The sequence below is a fragment of the Coffea arabica genome, chromosome 9c (genome assembly GCF_036785885.1).
Source record: "Coffea arabica cultivar ET-39 chromosome 9c, Coffea Arabica ET-39 HiFi, whole genome shotgun sequence".
In the NCBI taxonomy this organism is placed as follows: Eukaryota; Viridiplantae; Streptophyta; class Magnoliopsida; order Gentianales; family Rubiaceae; genus Coffea; species Coffea arabica.
The window spans coordinates 12,781,173-12,800,325 of record NC_092326.1 but is presented as its reverse complement, the minus strand read 5'-3'; positions in this window follow the sequence as shown (position 1 = coordinate 12,800,325).

Here is a 19,153-nt window from a genome sequence, read left to right as displayed (position 1 = left end):
GAGTGGGCAAGGTACGGTATGTGAAAGGATAATATGGAGTGCATGTGTGCAAATGATGATAAAAGTGTTTCGTTTGCAAGTGAAGAAATCTAAAGGTGCACGTGTGCAACATGGGAGGAAAAATGAAAGTGTGATGAGGGTATAAAATGGTAGAGTGGATTTAAAAATGCATGAGCCTAGGGAATTCATGCATATTGGGTACGGGGAGACCTAAATCGTGACTCAATTTGCCCTTTTATAGAGGGAATACAAGCGTGCTAAGGCTTAGAAAAAGCCACACTCGTCTATATCCCATATTTAAGGGGACTCTCAAGCAAATGAACCCTATAACTAGCATGAAATGCAAAAATCCTAAAATGGAGGGAAAAGGGGTTCGAGGGGCATGCAAAATGATAAAACTAAAAAGAATGCATGACATGTAATGAACATGCAAACATGTACTAACGAGGAGAAATCCCTAAGGGTCTAGCGTTGGACTAGCCCATTCAATGAATTCCGACTAGCGTTGGACTAGTGGAAACGTACATTCATCCATCACATTCATTCAGGCTATGGAAAGCGAGTAGACATGCCAAACACTTATAAACACATAGCACATAACATTTAGCATGCTCAACTAGATGCAAGGCCCTAACAAAGCAAATTAACACGTAGTAACTAAGCATAAAAGACACATAAGACAATTAAAACCCTAACTATTACATTTGCTAGCTAGGCACATGACTTCGATAGGTCTTCATTGAATGCTCCTCCAAGCCCTATCTATTACATTAGAGAGACCCTACTACAATCTAAAAGGGGGAAAAGGAATAAAATAATTAAATCCCTAATTATTACAAGCCAAGAGGTGTACACATACCCCATAAAGAATAACTTAAATAAAAAAGTAAAAGTAAATGAAGTAAATGAAAGGAATTAAAGTAAAATAAGGGAAGCAAGTAGACATGCAATTTTCACGTAGCACGTTGGATCACATAGGAGAGACAAAAAAGATAAAAGAGATTATACCTCCCTTGAAATGGAGCTCTAGTGGGGTGAAGTCACTTATTTATCCTCCAAAATAAAAGAAATGGTCAAGGCACCAATTTATTTGGAAAAAATTAAAGAAAACATGCAAACACGGGCTCACATGGTCATAAAACTCTTAAATTCATGCATGAGGTGCAATTTAAACAAAGCATAGTAGTAAACTGAAACAAACAAGCAATGAAGTTGTAAAACTAAAAACTACCAAGGATCAAATTGAGGAGATTATTCAATTGGTTGGGTCATAGTGGCATAAGGGGAAACTTGAGGGGTTAAAGGACAATTGTTGAAAAATTTTCATGCATGCAATCTGCACGGAAGAAGAATTTCTGCAACCTGAAGCTTTCTACAACTCTTATTTTCGAACGTATAATGCCAATTCACATGCCCAAATCTAATCCAAACTTTTTCATCAAGCGCAACAACTCTAAACAATCAACCGAATACATAACTTTGATATTTAAACAAGCTAGAAACTTAGTAAGAAGTTATGCCAATTCTGGAAAATTTTTGTGCAAAAAGAGTTGTTGAACTTCAGCAGCTAATGAAACTTTCAAAAGTTTGTATATCAGACTTCAAAACACAAACCAATTAACACCAAACCTTAACATCCCTTATTAGCTAGACATCTTGATCACCTCAACCCCAAATGTAACCACAAACCATTAAATGAATAGCTGAATGGAAAGAGCACATGCTGCGGTTACCAAATGAAAGGATCGGCTAATCTTCATACAGCAATATGGATCAAAAATGAAACTAATGACCTTCCCAAACGCAACTTTAATATCAGATGCTATTCATGGCATTCCAATTATGTATGAAACAGAAAAAAAACATGTCAATCAAACCATAGCTTTAGTAAACAAAGGAGAGAAAATGCAATGCCCGAACTGCTGCAACCAGTCGAAAGGTTCCAACTTATTGCAGCAAAATCTTCAAATAGATCCAAAGGCTCTAACAGACCCAAGCTATGCGAATCAAGATTAAAGATACAGTCCTTAACCCATCAAATTGGAGAAAGCTACGATTTTTCATTCAAACAACCAACTATCACGCAACTGCTATCTCAGCAACCGAAAGGAAAGAAAGATAAAAGATAATAAAAAAACAGTTGCAACAAACAAAAGGTTCCATCTTGTTTGCAGGGATGCCAAAAGAACCGTTAATCACTACCATAAATAAAGAAAGAAACCTTGATATCAAACAGAGAAGAAGGAAGTAGGAGTCTATATACCTGGACAGCAACAAAAGGCAGCAACTTGGAAAGATCTTCAATGGATAGCTTGCTGTGAACAAAACTCAGACAACGATGATGGAAGCCGACGATGGAGGTGCTGGTTTTCCGTTCTTCTTGCTACCTTCCTTTTCCTTTTGCTTCGAATGTCCCAGCTTCACTCTCAGCTATCTCCCTTTCTTTTCCTTTCTACCTTATCTGTCATGAAGAAAACCTCCCAACTCTCTAACTTTCAGCCGCTGTTTTCTTTTTTCTTTCCAGATATTCGGCCGTCGCTCCCTTCTCACGAAGACCCAGCTCTCTCATTTTTCTCTCTAGCTCTCCCTCTATCTCCCAAGACTCTAGCCGCCTGCTAAACCTTCCAGCCCTCTGTTTCTCTCTTTTGTTGTCTAAGGAAAAACCTCTCCTTTCAGCCGTGGTTGTTCTCCGTTTTCTTTTGCCTCTTTCTGATCTCTTTTTTTTTTGCTGTTTGCAGCCGCCAACTTTCTGCTCTCCCTCCCTTGCGGCTGTTACTCTCTTTTTCTCTTTATACATGGACTTTCCAACCCTAAAACAACTCAGCATATTTCCATATTTGCAGCCAAAGGAGCTGTCTCAACCTTTCTTTGCAAGCTGCAACAAAACGCAGCTTCATGCCGCGTTTCTGTGTTTTCTGCTTTTTTTTCCAACTAATTAATTAATTAAACAAAATTGATAATAATAATAATAATAATAACAAAAACAACTTAATTAACATTGGATAAAAATAAATAAACTAGAAACAACAAAGTGCAACTTTCCATTTTTCCTTTTTCATCATTTTTCACTTTTTTTCTTTTTTTTTTCACTTTCAAGAAAGCATTGAATTTAAATTACAAACGACTAAATCATATTTTTTTGAATGCTTTTTCTTTTTCTCTTTTTTTTCCTTTTCCTAAAATGTCTAAAAATGAGATTAGTAAAACCAAACTAAAATAAATATCAATAAAACTAATAATAAAAATAATAAAAAAATAAAGTCAAAAATTTGGTGTCTACAGTTTGCCCCTCTTTGTCTGAGTTTTGGAAAAAATTGAGACAAAGAAATAGACACCAAATACTTACCTGCGTTATTCGGCGGTGAACGTCTCGAATGATGAATGCTTTTAGAAATGGGGACTAACCCCTTTTGACAAAATTTTAAAATGGGATTGTCCCAGACAAGAAATTTAAAATGCGGGACTGGCCCGAACAGAAATTTAAACGGGACTGACCCGAACAGAAATTAAAATCAGATGAATTGAAGTGAGATGGAGTGTTGGTGGGATTGACCCATGTTTATTGGTGATGCAAATGAAAGAAGTGAAATGAAGTGTTAATGGGACTGACCCATGTTTGTTAGTGATGCAAATGAAATGCTCACTAGTGGGACTGATCCACGGCTAGTGACGATACCAAAGGAAGTGCTCACTAGTGGGACTGACCCACGGCTAGTGGCTAACGAAAAGAAATGCTCGCTGGCGGGACTAACCTCACGCTCCAGTGGCAATGAAAATAAAATGCTTACGGGCGGGACAAACCCAGCTCCAATAGCAATGAGAATGAAATGCTCACTGGCGGGACAAACCCAGCTCCAGTAGTAATGAAAATGAAATGCTTACTGGCGGGACAAACCCAGCTCCAGTAGCAATGATCATGAAATGCTCACTGGCGGGACAAACCTCAGCTCCAGTGGCTATGAAAATGAAAAGCTCACTGGCGGGACAAACCACACGCTTCAGTGGCTATAAAAATGAAATGCTCACTGGCGGGACTAACCTCAGCTCCAGTGGCTATGAAAATGAAAAAGCTCACTGGCGGGACAAACCTCAGCTCCAGTGGCTATGATCATGAAAAGCTCACTGGCAGGACAAACCTCAGCTCCAGTGGCTATGAACATGAAATGCTCACTGGCGGGACAAACCTCAGCTCCAGTGGCTATGAAAATGAAATATTGGTATGCATGCAGAAACTGTATAGAGTTTACTTAGAGAATTATCCAAAAATTTGCTCCAGTGTGATGAATTGGTTAGTGGGATTAAACCCAAGCCCAACGGGGTATGAACGGTCAGCGGGATAAAACCCGGTCCTGCCGAGATTGGCGGGATGAAACCCGGTCCCAATTTATATAAGCGGTCAGCGGGATTAGACCCGGTCCTGCGGAGAGAATTGGCGGGATGAAACCCGGTCCCAATGCGATAAGCGGTCAACGGGATTATACTCGGTCCTGCCGAGAGAATTGGCGGGATGAAACCGGTCCCAATGTGATCTGTGATGTTGGCGGCACGAAATCCAGGCCCAACGTGATTTGTGAGAAGTTGGCGGCACAAAATCCAGGCCCAACTTGATCTTTGGAATGTTGGCGGCACTAAACTCAGGCCCAACTTGACTTTTGGAATGTTGGCGGCACAAAGTCCAGGCCCAACGTGATTTTTGTGATGTTGGCGGCACCAAGTCCAGGCCCAACGTGAACTTTGTGAAGTTGGCGGCACCCAGTCCAGGCCCAACGTGAACTTTGTGAAGTTGGCGGCACCAAGTCCAGGCCCAACGTGAACTTGCGAATGGTCAGTGGGATAAAACCCAGTCCTGCCATCCAATTGGTCAAGAAATTGAATTTGATTTGCCAAGAAACAAGCAATTAAATTTGATTTTCCAAGAAACAAGAATTTGAACTTGATTTTTGACTTTTGAAAATTTCTGATTTTTTTTTGTTTTTTTTTTGAGAGAATCTTTTCAAAAATAATTTGCCCCAAGTGTAAGGCCCTTTTCGTTTCTTTCTTCTCTTTTTTCGGCATCGGCCTTCCACATCACCAGATGCTCTTTCGTTGATTTCAACTATGAATACCTGCACAGGGGGCTTGCCAAAGTATGACATGCATTCAAATTTCTTATTTGAAAAGAGCAACGTGATTGGTTTTGACATCCTCAAATGTATTAAAAAATTTTGCCCCAGTGTGGGCTATTTTGCAAAATCTCTCACATGAAAATTTGCCCCAATGTGGGCCTATTTAATTGCAAAAAATTTGTTTTGAATGACTCTCCATTTATTTGAACAAAGTAAGCAATTGCTTTTCCTAACATAGCATGTGAAGGAAATTGAAATGTCTTGCTTAAACTCATATAGCAAATTTCATGATGAATTTCTCAAAATAATGCCAAATTCCGAAAGATTTCTTCCTCACTTTAGCATCAATGCTTTGGGTGATGGGTCACCAATCCTTATTGGCTCATTTTTCAGGAGCAATCCAGTGATCTTATTTCTGATTTTTGAGGGGGTTAAGGGAAATGAGAAGTCAAGATTTGTTTGGTTCTTGTGCCCAAAATTGTAATTCTTTCAATACCACATCTTAGTGAAAGCAAAGAGTTTGTCACTCTTATTTCTTAAGAAAACTTAGTCAACGTATAAGCTTTATAGGCTTGCAACAACATGGGTAGAAGCGATAGCTAAACCTGTGAAAACTGGTTATACCCCTATGATCACAAATAATTGATGGATTTCTTACGAGCATAATCCTCACTTGGGATTGTCATGAAGGAATAAGTCAACGATGGACTTTGTTAGCTTGTAATGTAGCTTGAAAACGATAGTTAAAAAAAAAATAAGATTTTCAAGGACATTGCACTGAAGATCGCTCTTTTCCCAAAATTGCCCCTATTCTGAACTCAAAAGATTTCAGACTTTGTTTGGATTTTCTCATCATTCACCAGGGATTTCAGCATCGAATTTTTCTGCATTTTCTTATTTTTTCTCTTCTCTTTTTTTTTTTTTGTTTTTCTTTCACCTGAGTAGCGTCAACCCCATACCCAAGCAATTCAGAACTACAGCTAAAATTTTCCGACATCAGAAATTTTCTTGACAGGGCCATTGCAAAGAACAGAAGTCAGGACTTTCGATTTTTGTAATGGGGTCAGGTATGGTGTTTTAGAAAAGTTAAGGCTTGAAGGCAGATTTTAAAAATGGTTTGAAGAATCTGAGATCGTATTGTTGCGCCAACCCTATTTTAGGGTTAAATCAGAATTTGCCCCAGTTTATGCTCAATTGAGGCTTTTTCTCTTTCATTTTCTTTCTTCTTTTGACTTTTTCGGCCTTTTGCCATTCTTTGAAATTTTCAAAATTTGCCCCAATTTATTTGTGAACTGAGGTTCTCATTTCTTCTTTTGTCTTTTGATTTTGCGGCTTTTCACTTTTTCACTCCTTGAAATTTTTCTTTTCAACTCAAACTTGCCCCAGTGTGGGGTTTGCGATTCTCAGGGGTTGCCAAATGAAGTATTTTATTCTGAAGGCTCAAAAGGGAAAACTAGGGATAGAATGTTTGATTGGAAAAGAAGAGGGTCTGACTTTTATTCCGTTCCTTACAATAACTCTGAGAGGAAACTTTTATTAATGGGAAATTTCTGGCCTGTATCTGAATTAATTGACTGAGGAAGACTCTCCATAAGTGGTTCGTCGGATGAAACCCTTCATTTTTCCTTCTTTTTTCTCTTTTTTTTCAAAATTGAACCCAAATGGAATCAAATTTTCCCAATTTGCGGTCCCCTCCTTATCCTAGCATTTTTGCTTTTCCCCTTCTCTTTTTTTTTTCTTTTTCAAAAATCCCCAATCTTCTTTCCCAATATGGGGTGCGATCATATGTGCACTCGAAAAGAACCACCAATTTTAGCTCAAATGAGGATGCAAGGGATGATCAGTGTTTAAGTTGTAAAAACGACGGCCAAAGTATCATTCTTACACCTCATGACAACCAAAGTAACGAAATGGTCATTGAAAATCCATTCCCCTTTTTGATATTTGAAAATTTTCCAATATAGGGTAGTGATCATTAGGGCTCTTATTTGAAACGAAATTATTCTTTCAACGGCTCAAATGGGAGAGCAAATGATAAAATGTATATACGTAGAGAAAAGAATGCTCAAAGTATCATTCCAAAATTTTAAAACAAACAAAAATAATGCACATTTTGCTTTCACTTAGATGTGAACTGAATCGGTTAAACACAATGGATATTTTCAAGCAAAGATGGCCCCAATTTATCTATCAATGTGACTGACTTTATTTTGGGGTCAAATGAAGGAGGAAAGGAATCTCATAGGGCCTTTTGAGTGACCTCTTTTACTTCTGAGCACTCTTATTGTGAATTTTCAGGCAGGAGGTTGAAAAAATCCCAATTTAGTCTTATTTCTTAAAATTCATCATGAAATCTCCAATGAATAAGAATAAAGAATGAAATGTACATAAATATACACAAAACAATGATTGTCCAAAAATTTTATTGCTGAAAAAGTTTGAAACAAATTTTCTCATTCAATTACGATACAAATGAGAAGAGAGAAACTTGTAAAGAGCTCCACATATACACTTTTTGTCTCCTTTTCTTTTTTGGAACAAAATGTATTAACAAATCAAATATACAAAATTTTCCTTTGGAAATAATTACAAAATCTCTCAGATGCTTTAGCGTAGAGCTTCCAAATAGATCTTTTATGTTTTCATTGTAGGATCTGCCCAAGAATCACACCATACTTGCAATTTTGACACCTTATTAGATTAGAAGTGTCATCAGATATAGAAAAATATTTTCCCTTTTATTGAAGTGTTTTTTTATGAATGCAAGGGAAGGGGGGAAAACAAAAGAAAAATACCCTGAGTTAGTAAGAAAGAATATAAAATCGGTATGCATGTCCTATGGGGGGACCCTTTTTGCCAAGGGTAGGCCTAGCATGAAAATGCAATCCTCCAGAGCAGGCACTATACAATACCTGATGGATCCAATCAGCTTATGGAGTGAAAAATAATTTGAACAAATTTGGTTCATTGGAATGAGAAGAGACGTTTGTCAAAATGAGGACCTCGTCCGAAGGGATTGATCACTTTTGATCGATACAAGAACTTGCAAAAACGCACGGGTTTGACCTTGACGAACTTCCTATCGAAGAGATTGGAATTCGTTTTGACAACTTTTCTCAATGAAGCACGGGTCAAAACTCCAACTGATCAAATGGCTGGATGCAGTGGATGGTTTTCTCAAAATCGACTAGGTTTCCCTATTTGAAATTCGACATTGAGATCCTAATTGGCTAAATGAAATTGACAATTTATTAAAAATCGACCGGATTACCCTAAAAAGGGAAACAGGTCAAATGAATTGAATGAAATTTATCCAAAATTAATCAGATCACCCTAAAAAGGGCAAATTGATCAAATAGATTGAACGAAACTTGATTTATTCAAAATCGGCTCGGTTGCCCTAAAAATGGGTAAATTGGCCAAATGAATGAAATTGAATTAGTGATTTATTCAAAAATCGGCCGAATGACCCTAAAAAGGGTAAATTTATCAAATGAATTGACGATTTATTCAAAATCGACCGGATGACCCTAAAAAGGGTAAATTGGTAGGGTAAATTGGTCAAATGAATTGACGATTTATTCAAAATCGACCAGGTGACCCTAAAAAGGGTAAATTGGTCAAATGACCCTAAAAAGGGTAAATTGGTCAAATGAATTAATGATTTATTCAAAATCGACCGGATGACCCTAAAAAGGGTAAATTGATAGGGTAAATTGGTCAAATGAATTGACGATTTATTCAAAATCGACCAGGTGACCCAAAAAGGGTAAATTGGTCAAATGACCCTAAAAAGGGTAAATTGGTCAAATGAATTGATGATTTATTCAAAATCGACCGGATGACCCTAAAAAGGGTAAATTGGTCAAATGAATTGACGATTTATTCAAAATCGACCAGGTGACCCAAAAAAGGGTAAATTGGTCAAATGACCCTAAAAAGGGTAAATTGGTCAAATGAATTGATGATTTATTCAAAATCGACCGGATGACCCTAAAAAGGGTAAATTGGTAGGGTAAATTGGTCAAATGATTTGACGATTTATTCAAAATCGACCAGATGACCCTAAAAAGGATAAATTGGTCAAATGACCCTAAAAAGGGTAAATTGGTCAAATGAATTGACGATTTATTCAAAATCGATCAGGTGACCCTAAAAAGGATAAATTGGTCAAATGACCCTAAAAAGGGTAAATTGGTCAAATGAATTGATGATTTATTGAATGAATCGGCAAAATGGATTGATTAAATTGTCCGGCCATTGGTTATTTCAAAATTATTGAAGTGCATTAGTCTATGACCTTCTAAAAATCAAATTTTGGCCTCAATTTATTTATCGTCTCAAAAGGAGGAATCATTTGTGAATTTCTTCAAATTAATGTCCTTCACGCAAGGGATTTTTACCAATTTTTGATAAAAAGGCCAAAAAGTGATTATTAGATGCTCATATTCCAAAGATCACTCTATGAAAATGATCGGATCCTACCTTACCTTGTGCACTACCCCTTTGGATGGTACAAAATATAAACGTGCAAGTCTCACTGGATTAAGTATCCGAGACACAAGGTGGCTTATTCCTAACGCGGGATCCCCTAAATGGCATTCCCTTTCTAGGGTTTATGCATGATGCCATTTATTAAAGCGGTAAAATGTGCAATTCGAAATGAAACGTGACCTAAGGAACCCTTTATTTGCCAGGGTAAGCCTAAAATGCTATGCAATTACCAAAATATATGAATGCAATATACCAAAATCTTTAAACGTGCAATAACCTATCTACGAGGGTAGGTTCTAAAAGAAGGTCATGCCAGACCTCTTATTTGATAGGGTTTGTGAATGCAATGGGGACATAAAACCAAGAAAAGTTAGTTCAGCCAGATAAATACACATAACACATTGTAGCAACGAAATCAAAACAAAGAAATAAAGCAATAAAAGGGAAAGAGGGGTTGGATCCCTCCCCTCGTGAATCGTGTCCCTAATAGGGTAAGGTCGACTCTACCCTTGGCAATTCTAATATGGATGCATGGGGCTGGGGTTCACTAATGCATCTAGACTCGATAAGCTCAATAGGTCCCCGAGCCTTCAGACTTGGAAACCAAGGGTCATCAATCCCAAGGTTCTTTGTCGGTGGCTCGAGCGATTCCCCAAACACCGCTACGCACATATCGTGTCACGGCTACGTGTTTGAGTGAATCTATCAAAATCCTCATCCTTCGACTAAAAACTAAAGGCTATCAACCCATAGCTTAAAGCGGAAGATTGAGTGACCCATTGAATCATGTTACACACACATCGTGTCGTGATCACATGTCCAAGTGGGTCGCCTAATCCTAGTAGGGTGGAGTGGCGTGACAAGCCACTAAAAGAAAAATAAATGAAGGGATAAAAAATAAAGCGTATGCACGTATGCTAGTGCTCGTTTGGAGGGGAGGGATCGAGAACCAACGCGAGGCTCTAGGGTGACACACCCCTCCTAAATGCAATGCAAGCGCGAAATAAGCAAGTAAACATACATCCAATCAACCAATCATACATTCGCGAGTGAGGGAGTAGTTGGATACGCGTGAAATGCAAAATCCTAAAAAAGGAAAAAATGCAACCCTAAAACACCCAAATGTGATATATGAAAAGGTTAAAAGAAAAAAAAGGTTGATTAAATCGAATTTGCTCGGACTCTCGAATGTCCCCAGTGGAGTCGCCAACTGTTGCGCCCCATTTTTTGAATAAATAAATAAATGGTTTAAAAATGTATTTTTTGATTCAATTTGTGATTGGAAAATGAATTGTGATTTAAAAGAAAAGTGGGTCTAAATGGGGATTTGAGAATGCGACGATTTGACCCAAAATTATAGTTTAAAAAGGGTCTTGAAATAGAAAATCGGAGTCGCCACTTGGTCATGAGTTAAGGTGTACCAAGTCACCTAAAAATGAATTTAAAGAAAAAAAGTAGTAAGAAACCCCTTTTAAACGACTCCTAGTCCACGTAAACCGACGAAAAAGGTTCGGGAGTCACATTTGACGAAGGGGAAGGCAAGGATAAAAATCCAAGGCACCCCTTCAACCTAGCCAAGGCTAGTTGCGTGATTTAATCAAAGATTTTCTTGTTTTAACCAAAGAATTTATTACATTTGGATGCGCTACATGAATGCAAACCCTAGACCTAGGGGGATTGGGGGAAATTTCTCTTCAAAGGTTGAGTGGTGCCAATCACATTAATTGTGAAGCCCAATAACGATCCTTTGAAGAAGTCACGAATAATGCGAGTGGGATGCAAATGAATGGAATGCATGTATGCAATGTGAGGACATGAGTTTGAAAAAGTAATAAAAGACAATAAATATGTAAATGAAAATGTGCACGTGAGTAGGCAAGGTACGGTATGTGAAAGGATAATATGAAGTGCATGTGTGCAAATGATGATAAAAGTGTTTCGTGCGCAAGTGAAGAAATCTAAAGGTGCACGTGTGCAACATGGGAGGAAAAATGAAAGTGTGATGAGGGTATAAAATGGTAGAGTGGATTTAAAAATGCATGAGCCTAGGGAATTCATGCATATTGGGTACGGGGAGACCTAAATCGTGACTCAATTTGCCCTTTTATAGAGGAAATACAAGCGTGCTAAGGCTTAGAAAAAGCCACACTTGTCTATATCCCATATTTAAGGGGACTCTCAAGCAAATGAACCCTATAACTAGCATGAAATGCAAAAATCCTAAAATGGAGGGAAAAGGGGTTCGAGGGGCATGCAAAATGATAAAACTAAAAAGAATGCATGACATGTAATGAACATGCAAACATGTACTAACGAGGAGAAATCCCTAAGGGTCTAGCGTTGGACTAGCCCATTCTATGAATTCCGACTAGCGTTGGACTAGTGGAAACGTACATTCATCCATCACATTCATTCAGGCTATGGAAAGCGAGTAGACATGCCAAACACTTATAAACACATAGCACATAACATTTAGCATGCTCGACTAGATGCAAGGCCCTAACAAAGCAAATTAACACGTAGTAACTAAGCATGCAAGACACATAAGACAATTAAAGCCCTAACTATTACATTTGCTAGCTAGGCACATGACTTCGATAGGTCTTCATTGAATGCTCCTCCAAGCCCTATCTATTACATTAGGGAGACCCTACTACAATCTAAAAGGGGAAAAAGGAATAAAATAATTAAATCCCTAATTATTACAAGCCAAGAGGTGTACACATACCCCATAAAGAACAACTTAAATAAAAAAGCAAAAGTAAATGAAGTAAATGAAAGGAATTAAAGTAAAATAAGGGAAGCAAGTAGACATGCAATTTTCACGTAGCACGTTGGATCACATAGGAGAGACAAAAAAGATAAAAGAGATTATACGTCCCTTGAAATGGAGCTCTAGTAGGGTGAAGTCACTTATTTATCCTCCAAAATAAAAGAAATGGTCAAGGTACCAATTTATTTGGGAAAAATTAAAGAAAACATGCAAACACGGGCTCACATGGTCATAAAACTCTTAAATTCATGCATGAGGTGCAATTTAAACAAAGCATAGTAGTAAACTGAAACAAACAAGCAATGAAGTTGTAAAACTAAAAACTACCAAGGATCAAATTGAGGAGATTATTCAATTGGTTGGGTCATAGTGGCATAAGGGGAAACTTGAGGGGTTAAAGGACAATTGTTGAAAAATTTTCATGCATGCAATCTGCACGGAAGAAGAATTTCTGCAACCTGAAGCTTTCTACAACTCTTATTTTCGAACGTATAATGCCAATTCACATGCCCAAATCTAATCCAAACTTTTTCATCAAGCGCAACAACTCTAAACAATCAACCGAATACATAACTTTGATATTTAAACAAGCTAGAAACTTAGTAAGAAGTTATGCCAATTCTGGAAAATTTTTGTGCAAAAAGAGTTGTTGAACTTCAGCAGCTAATGAAACTTTCAAAAGTTTGTATATCAGACTTCAAAACACAAACCAATTAACACCAAACCTTAACATCCCTTATTAGCTAGACATCTTGATCACCTCAACCCCAAATGTAACCACAAACCATTAAATGAATAGCTGAATGGAAAGAGCACATGCTGCGGTTACCAAATGAAAGGATCGGCTAATCTTCATACAGCAATATGGATCAAAAATGAAACTATTGACCTTCCCAAACGCAACTTTAATATCAGATGCTATTCATGGCATTCCAATTATGTATGAAACAGAAAAAAAACATGTCAATCAAACCATAGCTTTAGCAAACAAAGGAGAGAAAATGCAATGCCCGAACTGCTGCAACCAGTCGAAAGGTTCCAACTTATTGCAGCAAAATCTTCAAACAGATCCAAAGGCTCTAACAGACCCAAGCTATGCGAATCAAGATTAAAGATACAGTCCTTAACCCATCAAATTGGAGAAAGCTACGATTTTTCATTCAAACAACCAACTATCACGCAACTGCGATCTCAGCAACCGAAAGGAAAGAAAGATAAAAGATAATAAAAAAACAGTTGCAACAAACAAAAGGTTCCATCTTGTTTGCAGGGATGCCAAAAGAACCGTTAATCACTACCATAAATAAAGAAAGAAACCTTGATATCAAACAGAGAAGAAGGAAGTAGGAGTCTATATACCTGGACAGCAACAAAAGGCAGCAACTTGGAAAGATCTTCAATGGATAGCTTGCTGTGAACAAAACTCAGACAACGATGATGGAAGCCGACGATGGAGGTGCTGGTTTTCCGTTCTTCTTGCTACCTTCCTTTTCCTTTTGCTTCGAATGTCCCAGCTTCACTCTCAGCTATCTCCCTTTCTTTTCCTTTCTACCTTATCTGTCATGAAGAAAACCTCCCAACTCTCTAACTTTCAGCCGCTGTTTTCTTTTTTCTTTCCAGATATTCGGCCGTCGCTCCCTTCTCACGAAGACCCAGCTCTCTCATTTTTCTCTCTAGCTCTCCCTCTATCTCCCAAGACTCTAGCCGCCTGCTAAACCTTCCAGCCCTCTGTTTCTCTCTTTTGTTGTCTAAGGAAAAACCTCTCCTTTCAGCCGTGGTTGTTCTCCGTTTTCTTTTGCCTCTTTCTGATCTCTTTTTTTTTTTGCTGTTTGCAGCCGCCAACTTTCTGCTCTCCCTCCCTTGCGGCTGTTACTCTCTTTTTCTCTTTATACATGGACTTTCCAACCCTAAAACAACTCAGCATATTTCCATATTTGCAGCCAAAGGAGCCGTCTCAACCTTTCTTTGCAAGCTGCAACAAAACGCAGCTTCATGCCGCGTTTCTGTGTTTTCTGCTTTTTTTTTCAACTAATTAATTAATTAAACAAAATTGATAATAATAATAATAATAATAACAAAAACAACTTAATTAACAGTGGATAAAAATAAATAAACTAGAAACAACAAAGTGCAACTTTCCATTTTTCCTTTTTCATCATTTTTCACTTTTTTTCTTTTTTTTTTTCACTTTCAAGAAAGCATTGAATTTAAATTACAAACGACTAAATCATATTTTTTTGATTGCTTTTTCTTTTTCTCTTTTTTTTCCTTTTCCTAAAATGTCTAAAAATGAGATTAGTAAAACCAAACTAAAATAAATATCAATAAAACTAATAATAAAATTAATAAAAAAAATAAAGTCAAAAATTTGGTGTCTACAGTATGTAAAGGAGCTAGGAGGTGGAAAAAATAGTTAATTGCAAGAAATTTTGGTTTTGGAAGAAAATTGAAAACCTAGGGTTTCATTAAGGAACATTCTGCCTGAATTTTTAGCTCCTAGTTAGAGGCCGAATTGGCCTTGGCTTAAAACATAAAAGTTGTAGGAAATGGCATTTTAGATCTTCCTACAAAATTTCAGGTTAATCAGAGTAGTGTAGAATGAGAAAAGTCAAAATTACTATTGCTGTTCTGGTTTTACCCGAATGAAAGGATTGCGCCTGTAATTGGTTGTTTTGGCTGGAATTGCTTCCGAATTGGTTGTTAAGGCCTTCTGATGAAATTTAACCCTATTTCTTAGCTTTCATCTGGTTTTGGAATTTCTGGATTTGGACTTGGAGAGCCTGAGTTATGATGTTTCCGCTAGAATGCGTTTTGGTGAATCTGTTTTACGTTTTTGATGTAGTATCTTGCATTGTTGACCTATTTGCACTCAAAACTGGGTTGAGTGACCTTCTGTGATGTTGTAGCCCTGTCTTTTAGCTTCGAAATGGTGGGTCTTGAACCCTCATCCAATAATCGTAGTGAAATTGGTGCCATTGCCGCAAAATGAGGTCAAAAACTGTTTTTTCAGGGCTAAAGCTAATTCCATTTCTGGATTTTTCTGGTTTCCTTTAATGCTTATATATGCTTATGGAACCCTATTGTGATCGTGTTGGCATTGGTTTATGACTTGTAATCGTGTCTTCTTGTGCTTATTAGAATATTCTAGGGCTTGACTTTTGTTTCCGGTCATTTTCCTAGCTAACTTTTGTACTTGGATAACCTTGAGCCTATTCAATGGCTGTGGTGATGAATGTATATTGAGTATGACTTTTGTGACGACCCCACTTCTCCCAAGGGCGAACCCAAGGGTATCGGCGGGCCGCCTGCCTAGCTCGCGCCAGGACTCAAAACTTAAAGTTCGAAAGAGCACTAAATACAACATATACAACCCCAAAAGAGTTATAATTACATTCTCCAAAAGTATCGAGTCAAACCACCAAAACAAAAACAAACATCCTAACTGTTCAACTATTACAAGCCAATCTAACTATACTAGTATACGAGCCAAAAGTCCCCGCGTCGGCCCCTGCTAAGGAAAACAAAAGGAATGGGGTAAGCTATATGCTTAGTAAGTAAACAGGGGCGAAAACATAAATTTCACGTAACAGTGTCACAATAAGAGTAAAGCAAAAGCAGAAAAGTAACATCACATAATAAGGATACAGGTGGCTCCAAAGCCAACTAATGTGCCATGCGTGATCTCCTGCCGACACTCCGTCGACTGCAAATAATAGTCCGTAGAACTTCACTTGTACACCCACCGACACCTTATCACCCTCACTGGCCAGTCACCTCACAAACTTGCCCGGGCGAACGAAATCACAAACTTGAGCTTGAGTCACAAGCTCGGGTCACAAACTTGGTCACCTTCTCGGTGAACCGGATTCACAAAATTGGTTCATAACATGAACCTACAAACTTGGTGACCTCAGACTAAGTTGGACTGACTTCGACCAAGCCCTAACCGGCTCGAATAGTCCAACCAGGTCAAGAGTTCGCCCCAAACTCACAAACTTCACAAAATTATTCAAAATCACAAACTTTGCAAACTTCACAAACTTTATTCGAAAGTCGCCCCGAGCCACAAGCTCAAGGGTTTTGGTTCCAAAAGGTTCATATACATATGCCAAGTACAATTATACATTCAAATTAGGGTTTAGGTCGAGTGCGATAAAGTACACCCTCGCCTAAGTGCCCTTTTCACATATCTCAAACACATAGCAAAGAAAACACACCAAACCGGCCTGAATACTTACTCAAAATACCAAAAGTAGTACGAAAGCAAAATCGCTTCGCGCGTTCGCTAGTAGTGGGCCCCACCGGCTCCGCCTAGCTCACCGCTGTCTGAAATAGAAGATTTTATCACAAACGGCCACTAACATGCCCAAAACAAGCAAAACGGCAAAACAACACGCGCGCACGTAAATATGACAGACGGAAACGGAAACGGCAGATTTGACACTCGTTTCTAGTTTACTCATAAGTTGAGCTACGAATATTGGATTAAGGCGTATGAGACGCCATATCGAAGCTTAAAGGATGAACAACAACTGTTATGAAGACATCCAGAACTGAAACTAGAGGCTTTAGTCCCAAATGAACCAAACACAATCACTTACGAAATCTGCCAATGCACAAATGGTCAGTTTTGAGTGCTAACTGTTTTCTATGCAACACATGGTCAAAAGAGCTGAAAATTGGCAGTTAGATAGTTCATTCCAAATGAAACAACTTTCATGAAGGTCGGCAATCCAAATTCGGAACGGAAATTGGTCATCAGGACCAAAACAGATTTCTGGTCATTTTCACGGGCAGGCCTTGTTTGCTCGGCTATATCTCAGGTTTTATAAATCCGATTCATGAAATTCCAAGGGCGTTAGAAAGCTCTGATATAGAGTTATAAGTTTGGTGTTTTGGTCGGAAGCCCAAACAGCTTGTAACTCAGTCAAATGTGAAGTCAAAGTTCCAGCCATAAACTTTCCAAAAACGTACCAGAATCACAAACCGTATTTGACCTCAATATGCGGTAATGGCACCAAATTCACTACGGTTATCGGATGGGGGTGTAAGACCCACCGTTTCGAAGCTAAGAAACAGGGGTACAACAATGTAGAAGGCCACTCAGTCCAAATCCTAGCACAACTAGGTCAAATATGCAAAATACGAAACCAGAATTACCAAAACAGGTTTGCAAAACACAGAAAACTGTAATCGGTATATCTCAGTTCATACAAGTCCAAATGCCGAAATTCCAAAGGCATATGTTAGCTAAGACATCTAGCTACATTTCATCAGAAGACACCAACTTCAAAATCCAAACCAATTCCAGTCAAAATGGCCAATTACCAGTACAGTTTTCGCATTCTGTCCAAAGTAGAACAGCTACAGTAATTTCGTCATATCTCATTCTACACTAAACCAAATGACCTGAAATTTTACAGGCACCTCAAACACATCAATACCTACAACTTTCATGTTTTGAACAAAGTCAAATTCTGTGATGACCCCACTTCTCCCAAGGGCGAACCCAAGGGTATCGGCGGGCCGCCTGCCTAGCTCGCGCCAGGACTCAAACCTTAAAGCGATAAAAACCAGAAAATCCAAAAGAGTACCTTACATACTATATACAAATCCAAAAAAGAGTTATAATTACATTCTCCCAAAAGTATCGAGTCAAACCACCAAAACAAAAACAAACATCCTAACTGTTCAACTATTACAAGCCAATCTTACTATACTAGTATACGAGCCAAAAGTCCCCGCGTCGGCCCCTGCTAAGGAAAACAAAAGGAATGGGGTAAGCTATATGCTTAGTAAGTAAACAGGGGCGAAAGCATAAATTTCACGTAACAGTTACACAATAAGAGTAAAGCAAAAGCAGAAAAGTAACATCACATAATAAGGATACAGGTGGCTCCAAAGCCAACTCATGTGCCATGCGTGATCTCCTGCCGACACTCCGTCGACTGCAAATAATAGTCCGTAGAACTTCACTTGTACACCCACCGACACCTTTTCACCCTCACTGGCCAGTCACCTCACAAACTTGCCCGGGCGAACGAAATCACAAACTTGAGCTTGAGTCACAAGCTCGGGTCACAAACTTGGTCACCTTCTCGGTGAACCGGATTTACAAAATTGGTTCATAACATGAACCTACAAACTTGGTGACCTCAGACTAAGTTGGACTGCCTTCGACCAAGCCCTAACCGGCTCGAATAGTCCAACCAGGTCAAGAGTTCGCCCCAAACTCACAAACTTCACAAAATTATTCAAAATCACAAACTTTGCAAACTTCACAAACTTTATTCGAAAGTCGCCCCGAGCCACAAGCTCAAGGGTTTTGGTTCCAAAAGGTTCATATACATATGCCAAGTACAATTATACATTCAAATTAGGGTTTAGGTCGAGTGCGATAAAGTACACCCTCGCCTAAGTACCCTTTTCACATATCTCAAACACATAGCAAAGAAAACACACCAAACTGGCCTGAATACTTACTCAAAATACAAAAGTAGTACAAAAGCGGAAATCATTTCGTTTGTTGGCTAGTAGTGGGCCCCACCGGCTCCGCCTAGTTCACCACCGTCTGAAATCGAAGATTGTGTCACAATATATCACAAACGGCAATTAACGTATTTAAAACAAGTAAAACGGCAAAATTGGCACGCGCAAGTGCGGAAACGACAAAAATGGCACACGCGCGCGCGCGGAACGGCAAACGGGACGGCCAAATCTGCCATCTCAAACCGTTTTGGTCAAAAGTTAGGCTAGGAGTGTCGGATCAAGGTACATGAGG